The sequence below is a fragment of the Aedes albopictus genome, chromosome 2 (assembly GCF_035046485.1).
Source record: "Aedes albopictus strain Foshan chromosome 2, AalbF5, whole genome shotgun sequence".
NCBI classification, from domain to species: domain Eukaryota; kingdom Metazoa; phylum Arthropoda; class Insecta; order Diptera; family Culicidae; genus Aedes; species Aedes albopictus.
Window position 1 is genome coordinate 102,523,229 of NC_085137.1, and position 16,569 is coordinate 102,539,797.

Here is a 16,569-nt window from a genome sequence, read left to right on the forward strand (position 1 = left end):
TTTCAACGCGTTGTACAAAATACAACAGCGCGATCGCTTGATAGTTAAATATTATTATTTCCTATGCCTAGCTTGGTGGTCTACAGCTTCTTATTCGTATGCAAACAGTTCTGGGTTCAATACCTGCTCCTCCTACTTTCTGCTTTTCTTTCTCGGTAGGTATATTGAAACACTTAAGGAAATGGGAAGTCAGCTTTGCGTATAAAACATGAATAATTTCAGTAGTCATTACGTAGAGCAACATTTTTCTGTCGAAAGAAGTCAAACAAAACTCGAAACTACGGTACACAGCAAAAAATTATGAAAGTTAAACAGCACGTAAATTGAAGATCAACTGAAATTTGCGGCAGAAAATTGTAAATCATCAGCATTCAACGTCAACCAAGAAGCCCGCTGCTGCTCAGACGGCTTGTTTACATATTTTAAAGCACATTCGCTTTAAATTCACATGTATCAGCTATAACCCATGCCAGCCACTCTCCGTCATCAGCTAATCTAACGGCTGCTCGCTGCTGTGGCGGTTTACTCGTTACCTCAGTCTCTGCAGCAGCCGAAGTAGGTCGACAATTCGTGTATTATGGTAGAAGCAGTTTAACTTTGACTTTCTGTTATTCAACGAGATGAGATAGCCGAGAGAGCTCGGACGTGCTACTCACATCCCAAGGATCTGAGTTCAATTATCGCTCGTAGCTCAATTGGGAAAATTTGGTTCCACCAAAAAAGGTCTTCTGGAATTCCACTGGAAGTTTCTTCAGGAATTCCTCTGGAAAGATTCTTTGTTATGTTTTTTCGGGAATTCCTCTGGAAGTTCTTTAGTAATTCTTCAAGGAACTTCCAGAAGAATTACTAAAAGAACTTTCAGAGAAATTCCCGGAGCAGCATCCGAAGGAGTTACTGGAGAATCCTACAGTGACATTTTTGAAAGAAATTTCAAAGGATTTCGGGAAGGAGCCTCAGTATAATTTCAAAAGAAAAATGCAAAAGAATTCCTGAAGGAACTTCAGTAACATGGCCAAGTGGTTTCACATAGAAAGGTTGTACTTGTAATAGTCACCGACAAGCTGGCGCTGAAAATTCAATAAGTTTGTTAGGTCGCACGCTATGGTTTGGCTCAGATCGGTTAGTGGCCACGTATATTCGAAAAAATATGTTCATAAAATTAACAAAAAAAAAATCCAATGAAATTGTCGATTTTATTTCCTAAGAAACTTTTGGCAGGATCCCAATAAGAATAATCAAAGCAATTTCCAAAGAAATTGTTCAATTAAATACAATTAAATTTCAGAAAGAAACTCAACACAATTGCCAATAAAAAATGCCCAAAGGAAAAATTATCTAAAAAATTCCAGGAATAATCTATCTATCTATCTATATATATAAAAATGGATTTCCGTCTGTCTGTCTGTCTGTCTGTCTGTCTGTCTGTATGTCTGACCGCTATGCATTCGGAAACTACTGAACCGTTCGGTGTGAAATTTTGTATGTAAGTGCGTTTAGGGCCGGGGAAGGTTCTTAGCTTGGTCCAAGATCCCTCCCCCCTCTGGAAAAGGGGGCTCCTATACAAATGAAACAGAAATTAGCTGAGAGAAAAGCTCAAAACTCAAAAGTAACCAAACCAATCTAGCGTGCGGTGCTCCAGTGACCTCAACAATTGTCAAATTTGAATTACAAATTGAATGTTTGCCTAAGAAGACAACGGTGGGGCAAACACGGCGGTGGCTGACTATGTGGACCCCAATAGCTGCAGATGAAAGGCCGGTGGTTTCTGACCCACTGGTGGGCGACAACGGCTTCGTCCCGAAGAAGTAAGCCCGGAATGTCCGGACGCGGCAGCGTGGGTGATGAACAACGCCGGGGAGACAACGGCGAGGCGACAACGGTGGTGGCTGGCAAGGTTGGCGTCGATAGCCATCGAGGAAAGGCCGTGGTTTCTCACTCCCGTGGTTTGCCGACTTTGTCCCGAGGAAACAGGACCGGGAGTTGGGCAACTGGCTTGAGAGGGCTGCCACCAACCGGCCAGGAATACCTTTACGAATGCCACCAGGAGTTCCTGCAGATATTAACTCAGGAATTTCTTCAGAATTTACCCCAGAAATTCTGGATTTCATCCAGTCATTTCCTCCAAAATTGCAACCAAGAATATCTCCAGGAATTACCCCGAGAATTGATCCAGAAAATCCTACAGGGATTCCTTTCTGAAATTATTTTAAGAATTTCTTCAGTAATTCCTCCAGGAGTTTTTCCAGGGATTCCTTCGGGAATTCTTCCAGGGATTCTTTGAAGATTTTTTCCAGAAATTACTCCTACAAGGTTTCTTCCAGTGATTTCTCCAGGAATTGGTTCAAGGGATCCCTCCAGCAATTCCAACAGCATTTCCTCCAGGAATTCCTTCAGGAATTGGTCCAGGTATTTACCAGAAATTCCTTCAGGGAATCCTCTAAATATTCTTCCAGAGATTCCTCCAGGAATTCCTCCGATGGTTCCTCCAATAATTCATCCAGATTTTCTTCCAATAATTTTTCTTGGGATTCCTTCAGAAATTCCTCTGGAAATTCCTAATGGAATTTCTCAAGGATTGCTCGAGGAATTCCTCCAATGATTCCTCCAGGAATTTCTCTAAAGATACATCATGAAAATTATGCAGAAATTCCACAAGGGATTCCTCGAGGAATTTCTCCAGAAAATCTTTAAAGGATTCCTCCAGGGATTCTACCTGAAAGTTTTCCAGTGATTCTTCAAGAAAATCCTCCAGAAATTCCTCCAGGAGTTCCTCTGAAGATTTCTCAAGGATTTTCTCTAGATATTCCTCCAGGAATTCGCACAGGCATTCTTTCAGGAGCTTCTCTAGGGATCGCTCTAGAAATTCCTCCAGGAATTCATTTAGGAATACCTCCAGGCACACCTCCAGTGAATTTTATAGGGATTCATAATGAGAGCTAAATAACAGGTAATTTAGCTTAAATTTTGTAAACCAAGCTTAAGAAGGGTTTTTTCACCTGTTGTACAGCAATAATGTTTGATGGGAAATTCCCAAACGAATTATTGAAGGAGTTACAAAGGGATTGCCGCAAATATCAAAATATACTTCCGAAGAAATTCTAAAAGGAATTGACGAACAAACTTCTTAAGCATTACAGAAGACATAGCAGTTGCCGTACGATTTTCGGGTAAAATTCTGAAGAATTCCCAAGCGAATGTTTAGAAGGGGTTCCGCAGTAAAATCTGAATTAATTCCAAAATACATTATTGAAAAAAAACTTTGCCTTACAAACGCCATTTTATTACTCGAAAATTCAACTGCCACCTCTAAATCTCAATATGTCTTGCCTAGACTCAGAGGTATACATGTCTATTTTGCCCTTTAGAGGCTTGTACTAATTTGCTGGAACGACTTACCGCACTGGAAAAAAATGAAGAAAGAACGTTGATAATTGGCAAATTACGAGATGAAATTACGAAAAAAATTGCGTTCATGGTGTTGGCTTGGAGTCAGTTTGGCTTTTATCCCGCAGGACCGTTACCTGTTCTGTGGCTTAGTTGGTTAAAGCGCCAATCTAGCGAATGCGGAGTCGTGGGTTCGGATCCCATCATATTCTAGTATTTTTTCAAAATCTCTCAATTTGTCAATTAATCAACATTCTATGTCTTCTAATTTTTTTTATCACAGTAAACTCAGAGGTTTCTTTTTTATGTGGTTTGATTCCAAAAGAGCAAAGAAATTCCAGGTTTCACAGAATTTTGTGGATTTTGTATTGGTATATTAAAAAAAATGTTTTTTTTTTATTTTTAATAATAGTAAATAAAAAAATACTCATAAAAATGCATTTTTCGCAAAATGAGTTCCAAGAGGTTTGGTAATATATAAACCTTCTCACGAAAAAGTATATGTTATCCTTTATGCAACATCTTTGCAAAATATAAGGAAGTATCCAATATATTTCTGCGTCCGAAAGGATTAAAAAAATCTAAGGTATCATATGGTTTAATAACAAAAAGCAACCCAGAAATCCACACACTAGGTACGTAACGCAAAAATTGGCAATTCCAAACCCTCCCTCCTTGTAACATATTTTTGTATGGAAACCTCTTTTTTGCATGAATTGAAATGCTACGCTTGACTCCCACCATAGATATAGTGCCACGTAAATAGTGTACACTACCAAAGTGGAAATATGAGTGAAACACGCTCTACGAAACCATGTGAGATGACCGATAGTTTGTAGGTATGGAAGAAAGTTTCTTAAGAAAGAATTAATGACTGGCTCAAGTACAAGCGAATCGCTGGAGCGGAATTGAAAGCCTGTTTCACTCCAATTCTAAATGATAGCATCGAAAGAGCCAGATCTATCACACTCACATAATGAACCAATGAAAAAACTGTATTGGATTAAAGTCACCTTCGGTGGGTTAGCGATATTATCGTTTATTTTTTTTTTAACAAGAATGACGTATGCTACGTCAGACTGCATATCAATTTGGGGAAGAGGGAAGAAGTGATGATGCAATTCGCTTGCCCACCACAGACTGTAAATATTATATCCTTGGGTCTGTATAGGTTCATTCTGGATATCGACATATTTAGAGAATGGTTGTGTGGAAGAGGGTTCCCGTTGGTATGCGGATGCCTAGTGTTAGATTGCTACTCTGAAAATTTAAACGGCATGGTTCACTACTTAGAAAGGTATGAGACAACCCATACAAATCAAGAAGGGTAATCATAAGACCACCAATACCGTCTTTGTTCAGTTAATGCCTTTTGTACATTTCCGCGGAAAAATGGGTCAATATTGGTATTAGTAATCATTTCTAACAAAACCTTTACATGATTGCAAGGCACCCCATTAAAACACTTTTAGCCAATAGAACGGCGTTAATTTACCACAAACACTTCAGTGACAGGTGTCGCAAGCTACACGCTATGTCCAAAGGGAAGTATTATGAAAATCGAATGTACCTCAAATGTTATTGCCTAGGATCGTAGCTTTGGACCTCTAGTTTCAGAATCTGTGTGGTTTAAAATATTTCATCTTGGGTTTTTTGATATGTTTGATTTTTTTCCTGTTTTTCCATACAAATATCGAAATAAGTCATTTTAAACCCAAGATGGATTATTTTAAACCACACATTTTCTGAATCTAGAGGTCCAAAAACATGGTTCTAACGAAAAAAAATTGAGGTACATTCAGTTTTCATAATACTTCCTTTTGGACATAGCGTGAGCTATAACAATACCTAAGGCCCCGACCATGTAGAAACATAATCCACATCTCATCAACTGGAGCCTATAACGAACGACGGACGACAATTGACCTAAACCAGCAGTCACTTTCCGTCGTCGTCCTCGAGAACGCATAATGGCAACACTATCCCAGCCTCAAATAAGCCGCACGCAGGCCATTGTATTGTCCCGTCAAAATAACATTCCATCGGTGAAGTGCACCGAATGGTTAAGTACACCCAATAAACCACCCCATGATGTCGCGATATTGGTCGTAATTCATCGGTCGGGTCGTCGACGTCGTCGTCAGCGGAATGAAATAGGCACCCGTGATCGATCAATTTCGCGCTTCTGTGCCCAAAGAGCACTATTGTCGCGACGTGGGTCGAGCCACACTGAATTGGCATAGTTAACCACAATCTAGGCTGGTAGAGCACCTCGTCATCATCATCATTATCGTCGTAGTCGCACAGTCGTGGTACATTATTTGGTACCATGCATTGCGCAGACCCTGTCTCGTAACCACCCCCGTCCGTCAACTCTTCGCTGGCTGTGGCATAGGAGACCCACGAGGGAGGATGATGGTTCCACGATGGACGACCGCGGTTGATACGCGTTGTCTCTCAAATCTGTGCCACAAACCGATTTTCCCTTGGTTTTGGTACGATTATTTACGCTCTTACGCTCGCTGCTGCACTACTGGTTGGGCCTGTCTGGATGGATGGCGATAGTTCGCAACGAGTGGTTTGAATTTTCTCATCGTCATTGTGTGGTTTTGGGTATCTGGCTGGTCATTGTCATATTGTCAGTTAAAGGGACGCTATAACTTCTTTTTCTTTCTTGCGATGAGATCCAACTCGGATAGAGCCTGGCCTAAAAGAGCCCATATAAACAAAGCTGTAAATGTGCAAGTATTCACATGCAAAATGATCATTGGCAGAAGAAACTCTTAGTTAATAACTGTAGAAGTACTTATAGCAAAGCAAAGATAACCGTACACAACGTAGTTGCTACTCCGTGATTGACCAGAACAATCGAAGCTGCACAGAGATCCAATGAATGGTGCTTGGGACTAGCTACACACTCTCAATGTACACAATTCGAGAGTTCAATATGTAATGGTCAATAACGGCGCCGGCCACGTCTTTACGGTCTTCGGGAAAGGGGAAGGAATGTTAGTTCGACAACCGTTGTTTGGATTCCACAGTTGTCTCGGGAAGGAATATTTGTTAGTAGGGTAGGGTAAGGTGTGGATCTTGGAGCCACCTTTGGTAGGTGATTTGATCCACTATTTATATAAAAATACACTTCGCGATCTTCATCACGTTTATGAATAGTAAGGGTTACGCACATACATTAACGGTCGTTCAACATTAGGCGCGTCAGCGCATTGATCATTAACTTAAGCGTGAAAACCAACCTACCCACGAAAATAGTCGCGCGCTTCCGATTCCGCATTCAAAACTCTTGTCCCCATCACTCTTACCTGAAAATTGTCGGCCACTCGAAAAGTCTCGAGCAATTCTGATTCCGCATACAACACTAGCGTTTCCATCACTACATACCGGGAAAACCGACCGACCAACGAAAATAATCGCTTCTCTATAACTGTAGAAGTGCTTATAGAGCATTAAGCTGAGAGTACGCTTTGTTCCAATAAGACTTAGCAGAGCAATGCAATTGAATCCTTGCTTAGGAATGAGCTTACTTTGGAGTACTTTCTATTGCCTTCGTACTCCATGCCGTAACGTTTTACACGATCTTCAGGTGATCTTCAAAGTATGGCTTCCACCTTTCAATCGCCTTATATCTCTTCGTCAAATAGCTTCATTCTCATTATCGCTCCATTGTATGGCTCGATCTTTAACGGAGCTCGTAGCGTGGGTAGATCACCTTTTTGGGTTGCGTTGCGACGAAAGATCTACCAAACTGAACCCTAGTCCTAACTGCTTCCAACTATGGAACAGCATATATTAGAAATTAAAGGAAAAACTTTGGTCCTTATTACATTTCATACCTTGTTAAAAGTGAAAGGTCTCGGTTTGCTTGTGGCCGAGAAAGATCGCGAAACAAGGAAAACTGGATTTGTATTCCTAATCTTGTTTTTTCGTTGTACACTGGTTTGAGGCAGTAAGGACTAGGGTTCCGATGCATGGTCAATATCGGTATCATTTCTTGACTTTTTCGTTAAGGGATCCGATTTTGACTGAAAAAGGAGCGTGCTAAAGCGGAACCTATCAATCGGAATCCTTCCTTGCAATTAGTTGAAAATGACTACTGTAACAAAAACGAATACATTATTATAGACTGTTTCAGAAATTATAAATACACTAACGATAAACTGCCATTTTAATTTGAGCACATTATCCAAAAAAGTTTCCTCTAGCTCTTATAGTAAACATGCTAACGGAGCAAAAAATACCAATTTTGTTGATGTTTCTGGTAAAAGTTAAAAAAATAGGGCTCTGTAAACTAGATGATCAAAATTTGAAGTTGCACAAAGTGGTCAAAAAATGTAGCATAGTAGAAAAGAAAAAAATCTCGCGGATAAAATATTTAATTTCCAAACACAATAAAAATTGCTGTACCAATAATAAAAGATATTTCTCGATTGGTAAGAGTAATTTTTACTGGAATATTTGATCAAGAACCACCATTACGGGCCTTCTCAAAACAGAAATTTGTGTTTCAAATTTATTAACAACACCAGTAGCAACAAACGGAAAGCAAACGAATATCTTAATAACTGTTTACTGCATTCGTTTTTATGGTATGACAAGCTTTGCCATCTGAAGGATCGAATGAGCTGAAAAAATAAGTTTGTTTAGATTGAATGCGTTCAGGAAAGCCAAGAAACAGTGTGGTAGTTCTTATGTTCCGTAGAAAACCTAAAAAAATGAGAAACTTGATCTCCTAAAAAATGTTGTGGAAATGCCTTTATCGATTTTTCCCAAATTTTGATCAAGGCATTCCTTAGACAACTTGTTGAGAAAGCGAATGTGATAAAAACTTGGATAATTTTTGGTATTTAGTGATAAATAATGTTGAAATCATTAAAAAACACCTTTGTGCAAATGCAAATTTGAAAAACTAAGTTATTTGTTAGAGAACTCGACTGTTCTTTAAAATATCAAGACAATTAAAAGGAAATATAAAAATATGGAGTACAATATGCCACCCTCTGAAAGAAGTTGGTAAAAATAATTAGAACAGTTCATTTAATTTAATAAACAAAGTGTATTTATAATTTCTGAAACAGTCTATAGTACTCAATATTGATGAAGTAACACGACATGCACTACACAAAGGACACGTGATATGCCACACAAGATCAAATATTGGTCGCAGTGGTTATGTTCCGAAAAGAGAAAAAAAACCAGCTCTTGAGGTAAAACATGATAATTGTCTTCCAATATGAGCGCCCTCGCAAATATAAGAAAAACCTTTTTTAATGTTTATGCAAATAGCTGTGAAGTTAGGTACTGTTTCCCCCTTACTGGATATAAAAATATCGCCTTCTTGGTGATTTTTCTCGATATGTTCGCGCCCTCAAAGCCCGTGCACAGAAAAGGTGGCAAGAGAGTGTTCGTATTTTCAGTAAAAGTCAGAGGGGCGCCAATGAGTTTGGCGTTCTCATATATGTAAAAAAAATCAATTTGTTTTGCTTTCACATACTTACATGAAAACTCACTTTTGTGATATTGGTAATATAGGATGGTATAGGAATATCATCTGTTTGATTTTTATGATACAAAGTGCCCTCAAAAGAAAAACTTCCTTTCTAATTTTTGAATTTTTGCTTGCACCGCCTTTCCCAATCGTATGAGGAAAAAAGCAACTTTTTCTTTAGTTTTTCATGGATATCTTTAGAAATTCACCCAAAAATCCTCCAGGTATTTCTTCAAAAATTTCTCCAGTGAGCCCTTCAGAAAGTTTCACATGAATTTTCAAGCAATTCTGCCATGAATGCCTACATGAATTCTTCCATTGATTCGTCTTGAAAATTATAAATTTGTTTTAGAACTTTCTCCAAAGTTTTCCCCAGAAATTAATTTAATATTTTTTTTATAAAACTCTCACTGAATTTCTTCAGATGTTGCTCCATGAATGTCTTCAATTCCCTAAGAATGAATTATGAAAGTCGTCCACAGATTTTTTTTCGCAAATTTATTAGAACATCTTCCATGAATAGCTACAGATTTTATTTAAGAACTTCCTTCGGAATTTTCATTAGAGGATTCTTCCATGAGTTAATTTCAAAAAGTCTTCCGTAGATTTATTCAAGAATCCGTACAAGAATTTTTCCAGAGAATCATCCAAGGATGCTTTCAACGATTCTTTAAGAAAATCAAAGGTTTCTCCAGAAATATATCTGAGAATTTCTAATTATTCTTTCAGAAAACTTTACAGAAACCTTTAGCAAAAATTTTTTCAATAATGTTTTTCCTGGCGATTCCTTCATAATATCATTAAGAGATTCCTCCATACATTTGTTTAAGTATTTCAAGTTCAAAGAAATCTTCTATGGTTTTCTTCCAAAAGTGATCAGTGATCAATCATATTTGGCCCTCAAGTCTATCAAGGTTTCTTACAGTAACTCCCCTGGCGATTTTTTTTCAGAAATTCTTCCAGATATTCTTTAAGATATTTTTTTTGAATTCCTCAAGAGATTCTAGCATTAGTCCAACCCAGAGATTCCAGTATTTTATCCGATATTTCTTCTTGGAATAATTCTTTACTAGGTATTCAGGATTTTTTTCAGAATTGTCAAACTTGTCAAGAAATGTCAAACTGAGTTACTTTCAGAAACTTTTTCAAGAATTCAATCAAAGGATTTCTCTGGGATTTTTTTTTACATTTATTTCTATTTTTTTTTTCTAGGAGAACCACCGACGGATTCCCGAAAAATTTCTCCAGATATTTCTCCTTGATGTTCTTAAGGAATTCCTCCTGGAATTCCTTCAAGAATTTTCCTCGGATATCTTGGAATGTTTCTCCAGAGATTCATTCAAAAGTACACTCTCAAATTTTTACAGGGGTTCTTCAGAAGACACACTACAGGGGTAAGACTTCTTCAGAAATTCCTGCTGGGATTCCTTCTGAAATTCCTGCGAGGAAATATTTTTCTTCCAGAGACTTCTTCAGAGTTAAAAGAATTTCTTCAAAAGTTCACCCATGGAGGTTTCCAGAAATTTGTCTATAGATCCTACAGGGTTAGCTTCGGAAATTCTTCCCAAAGTTTCTCCAAGAATTGTTTGAGAAATTCCTTCAGAGATTTTTGCTGAAAATCCTGCACTGAATTTTTTTTCAAGAAACCTAAAAGGAGTTTGTTAGAAATCCCTGGAAGGTTGCATCAAGAACTCTCTAACTCCTGGAGACACCTTCCGAAACTTTTAGAAGAAATACTTGATTTTTTCGGAAGAATTCCTGGACAAAATTATCTTTAGGAATTGCCGTTCACATTTATCTACATTTTACAAATTTCTGAGTTTTTATACAGATTTTATATGAAATACATATTTTTAGCTAAAGGGCTTATCTTATTTTTGTAGAGGATACAGATAAAAAACGTTCCGAAAACTAATGGAGGAACTCTCCAAGTTATTTCAAGGGAAACATTCTTTCAAGTACAACAAGTACAACGCGGTGATTGAAGTTGATAAAAATACGTACAGTTGCAAGTTGACCGCTAGGAAGGTAAATATAAGGTTTGATCGGTACCTTGTTGTTCCAGACAATAGTATTGTACGATGTTTCGAGTGTGGAGAATTTGGGCACGTGAGCACTAATTGCAAGAACGGCACTAAGTGCTCTAAGTGCAGTGAAAGTCACAAGACATCTGAATGCACGTCAAATGTATTGAAATATGTTAATTGTTGTAAGGCATGGTACACAAATTACGTAACGCTAAAATCGGCGATTTCAGACTCCCCCCCTCCCCCTTGTAACGCTTTTTGTATGAAAACCAAAAATATTTTGTATGGCTTGTAACGCTAAGCTAGACTCCCCCCCTCCCCCTATAGCGTTACGTAATTTGTATACGATGCCTAAAATGAATAACGAACGTAAACTTAACTTGGACGTTAACCACGCAGCTTTCAATGTTAGTGAATGTGAAGTCTATAAGAGACTTGTTCAAAGAAAAAAAAGCAGCTTGCATTTCAATGAATAGCAACCAAGTTCCGGTAGTAATGTGACACAATTTGATATTTTATATTTTAACATTAACATTGCGGGTTTATCTACAAACTACGTTGCACTACGTCAGATTGTAGAAGTTAAACGTCCACTTTTAGTCTTTTTATCAGAAACACATATTGTTGATATGGATGCGTTTGAACAGTACAGTATTCCGGGATATAATATAGCTGCTTGTTTGTCACATTCAAGACACACTACTGGCAGTGTTGCTATTTATGTCAAAGAATCAATTCAATTCAAGCTTCAATTGAACGAAGTTTGTGAAGGTAATTGGTTTTTGGGCATTACAGTTGTGCGAGGCATGAAGGTGGGTAATTATGGTTGTTTATATCATTCTCCCAGTTCAAGTGATCACCATTTTATTTCTATTTTAGAAAACTGGCTTGAGAGTTTCGTAGATCCTAGTAAATTAAACGTACTTGCTGATGATTTTAATATTAATTGGTGTGACATTCATAATTCGAATCAGTTGAAACGATTATCGGAATTTTTTAATTTAAAACAAAAAGTAAATGAGTATACGCGTATTTCCAGCCATAGTAAAACTTAGATTGATCATGTTTATTCTAATTTTGACTCTGTTAGTACAGTTACGTGTTTAGATTTAAAAATAACCGATCATGAAACATTAGTTATTAACGTTGAGGATACTCAAGAAGACGATAATGCGGTGAAATTGAAGTGCTGGAAAAAATACTCAAAGCAAGCTGTTTCAAGGCTTGTCGAGAGAAACATGGATTTTCAAACAACGGATTCCCTGGATAGGAAATCAGCTGTTCTTACCGACGTTTTGAAAACCTGTACCAATGAATTAGTTGAACAGAAGATTGTTTCTTTGAAAAACTCTAACAGCTGGTACAATTTAGATCTACTGCGTCTTAAACGCACAAGAGATAAATTGTACAAAAAATTACGTAGAAATAATAATAATTATAATTGGAAGAGGTACTGTGTTGCGCGTAATAAATATTCGCAATCGTTAAAACAAACGCGTTGCGTATATATATACAGAGGAAAATTGATCAGCATCAAAACAACAGCAAAGAGTTATGGAAAATTTTTAAATTTTTGCTTAAACCTAGTAATTGTAAACCGCGGTCTATAACTTTTAACGGCACATTAGAAGATAATGAACAAATAATAGCATGTAAATTTAATGAGTATTTCATCAATAGTGTTTCAGCAATTAACCAATCCATTGAGTTAATTGATGAACCAGATGAAATAAAACAGCAGATAAACAATAATTGTAGATTTGAATGTTTTCACCCAATAACGATTGAAGACTTAGGAATACTTTCTTTTCTATGGGAAAAACGGCTGGCGTAGATAATGTAAATGCAAAGGTAATACAAGATTCCTTTGATGTCATCGGCCACAACCTGCTGGACCTGATAAATGAATCACTGCAAACTGGGCACGTGCCACAGGTTTGGAAAGAATCTTTAGTGATTCCTATTCAAAAAGTTTCTGGGACGATTAAATCCGAAGAGTTTCGCCCTATCAATATGTTGCACACATTAGATAAAATTTTAGAACTTGTAGTTAAAGGCCAGCTATTAACGTATTTAAATAGTAATAACTTGCTTATACCAGAGCAATCGGGATATCGGGAAGGTCATTCCTGTGAAACCGCATTGAATTTGGTATTAGCAAAATGGAAAGAAAGCATAGAGCGAAAAGATACGATTGTTGCTGTATTTTTGGATTTGAAACGCGCCTTTGAAACAATTTCTCGGCCCTTATTGTTACAAAAAATCAGGCGTTTTGGAATTTCGGGTTCTGCATATAAATGGTTTGAAAGCTATCTGTGTGACAGAACCCAAAGGACTGCATTTAACGATTCTGTTTCGAGTCCCTTGAACAATAATCTTGGTGTTCCACAGGGAAGTGTATTAGGGCCCATTTTATTTATTATGTACATTAATGACATGAAACGAGTCTTGCGATATTGTGATATAAACCTTTTTGCAGATGATACCGTGCTATTCATTGCAGCTAAAAGTTTAGGGGAAGCCATATCCCATTTGGATGATGATTTGCGTTCACTGAGTAGATGGTTAAAATACAAACAGTTGAAGTTGAACATAGATAAAACTAAATTCATGGTAATTTCGCGTAGCCGAGTAAATGAGAACGTCTCAGTGAAAATTGATGATGAGACACTTGAACGCGTTCGGGAGATTAAATATCTTGGCGTGATTATTGATGATAGATTAAAATTTGACTCTCATATTGACAATGTCATCAAGAAAATAGCCAAGAAGTATGGAATTCTTTGCCGACTCAAAAACGATTTAACTATAGCTAGTAAGATACATTTGTATAAATCAATCATCTCTCCCCACATAGACTTCTGCTCTTCCATTTTGTTTTCAGCCAATGGAACACAAATATCGAGATTGCAGCGATTGCAAAATAAAATAATGCGTTTGATTTTGAGATGCAATAGATTCACATCCTCCTCTTTCTTATTGGATGCCCTACAGTGGCTATCAGTGAAGCAAAGAATTGTGCTTTTCACTTTGGTGTTCATTTTCAAGATACTAAATGGTTTGCTGCCTCGATATTTGTGTGATCGAATTTAAAGAGGAAGTGACATTCATAGGTATAATACTAGAAACGCGGATGATGTAAGAACACCACATTTTTTAAACGGTACTTCACAAAATTCCCTATTTTATAAAGGTATTAATGTTTTCAATTCGATGCCTACACACATAAAACTAGCACCAACATTATCACGGTTCAAGAGACTATGTATTTCACACGTCAAAGCTGCCTTTTGAAAAGCTACCCTGTCAAATTTTAAATACTTGACTAAATTTGTATCTTGACGAAGTTCCTGCAAACGGATATTTTTGTTTGAACAATTTTGTATAACCTTTTAATATTTATTGAGGCACCAATAAACTATAATGTTCGCCTCGATGATGATGATGGAATTTTATTGTATTGACGTAATTTATTCTATTTTTTGTGTAGTCTACAAAAGTTTGAGTCTTGCGCGCGGTGACAGGTATAAATGACTTTTTTGTATTTATTTATCATATGGAATATTTGTACTGTTGAAGGATTCTGTAGAGTAGTAGTGAGTTGTCTAGTTGGATGTCGGGAATTTCATGAGAATGAGAATATTGCCGACTGTTTTGACATCGCGCGAACGTTATCAATCCTCGCAATATTTTTGATTTTCTGATTTTTCATGATTACTAGTAATGCTTGCAAACATCTGTAGTTGAGAGCATCAGTATTTTAAAATTTATGTTTTTGCTGTATCGTATATGACAAATTATAAAGTTGTTAATATCTGTGAAAATAATCGGACCGTATTAAGTTTGCTAATCTGATTACATTGTTTATAATTAATAATTATCTTAAAGATATATCGTCTAGCTCAAACCTTTGTAGGAGTATGTGGCGGGACCATCATCATCATCATCATTCTTGAGAAACTTTTGAAGGGGTTCCTGGAAAAATCGGAAGAGGAATTTCTGAAGGAATCTCTTGAAAATAGTCTGCAGGAATCGCAGACAAAGGTACTGGTGGAATTGAAGAAGTCTCTTAATAAATTTCTGAGGGATCGAGGAATTCTTGTTAGAACTCTAAAAGAAATCTCAGATTTTTTTTGTTTTTTTTTTTTTTTTTTGAAACTGTTCCTGAAAATTTTTGAACCGGGAGAAATTCCTGAAGAAAATATTGAAAATATTGAAAATATTGAAAAAAAAAACTGCAGAATATCTATAGAGAACCACGGAGAAATAGAAAATAATAGTTTTTCAAGAAAACTTTAAAATGCAGGTATTTAGAGAAAAATGTTTTGAAAACATCCTTGAAAATTTAGTATTTTTTGAAGGAACTGATGAGTTAAAATTTGAAAAATCTGAAAAAAAAACCAGAAGTTCTGAATAATTCCATAGCAATGCCTGGCAAAATATCTGAAGGAACTTGTAGAGGAATCCCTGGAGGAACTTCCAGAAAAAATTTGTTGAGAATTTTATAGAGAAATTTACAAATAAATGCCCAATTCATAAATAAATGAAATAATACCTGAAGGAACTTCTGGAAAAATTAAAACAATAATTACTGAAAAAAAGGTGGAAAAATCTAAATTTTCCTAGGAAAGCCCTAGAAGTTTATCTTTTAAAGACACGTTTGGAAAATTTTTTAGAGAAACCCCTTAAATAATTTTCGGAGAATTCTAAAAGAAAAACGCAAACAAAAAAATCCGACAATAGATCTGGAATAATTCCTTCAGTGTGAACATGAAGGAATACAGGCATGAACGTATGCAACAATCCTTGAGGGAATTTCTATTAGAATCCCTTAGGAAATCCTAGAAGGAATTTCAGAAATTCCAAGGAAAATTCCCGGTGAAATTCCTACAATATTTTTAGAGGAATCACTGGAAAAAATTTCAAAATAATCAATGGAAAGGAATGCATTTTTAAGGAGTTCTAGAAGGAATTATTGCTAAAATCATTCAAAAGTTTCCTGCGAGAATCTTCTTTCTGCAATCATTCCAGATTTTTTTGATAAATCCTCTAAGAACTTTCAAAGGGATTCTAGCGGTGTTCATGAAGGGAATCCAAGAAACTTAGCAAAACTCATGAAAGGAATTTTAGCAAGAATGTTCCTCTCCCGATAAGTACAGAATGAAATCGTTAAATAATCGTGAATGGAGGGGTTTTCCCAGAATATTTCTTAGCTAGGCGCATTAGTGAAGTCTTTTCCTTGGTGCGTACCAGCATAAGGGACGCCAAAATTGGGAAACATTCAGTAACCAGCTCTGATTTTACCATGACAGCACTGCATGTTTTGTATTCATAGGTTAAGCGATGAAAATTGTGCCCTCGTATAAGACTTCGCTATAGATGTTGCTTATAGGTGAAAGGTTATTGCGGCCATAATAATTATAAAATGCACCATAGGAAAATAAAAATGCACCATAAATAATTAAGCAATGTACCGATAAAATGCATAGCTTTCTCCATAAATAAATGGAAATGTTCCATAAAAAAATTAAAAATGTAGCGGTAAACCAAAAAATTTTCTAGTTAAAAATGAAACATTGTATCAATAAAAAATTAAATAAAACACCATAAACAAACAAGATTGCTCCATAAAAAATAATAAAAACATCCATAAAT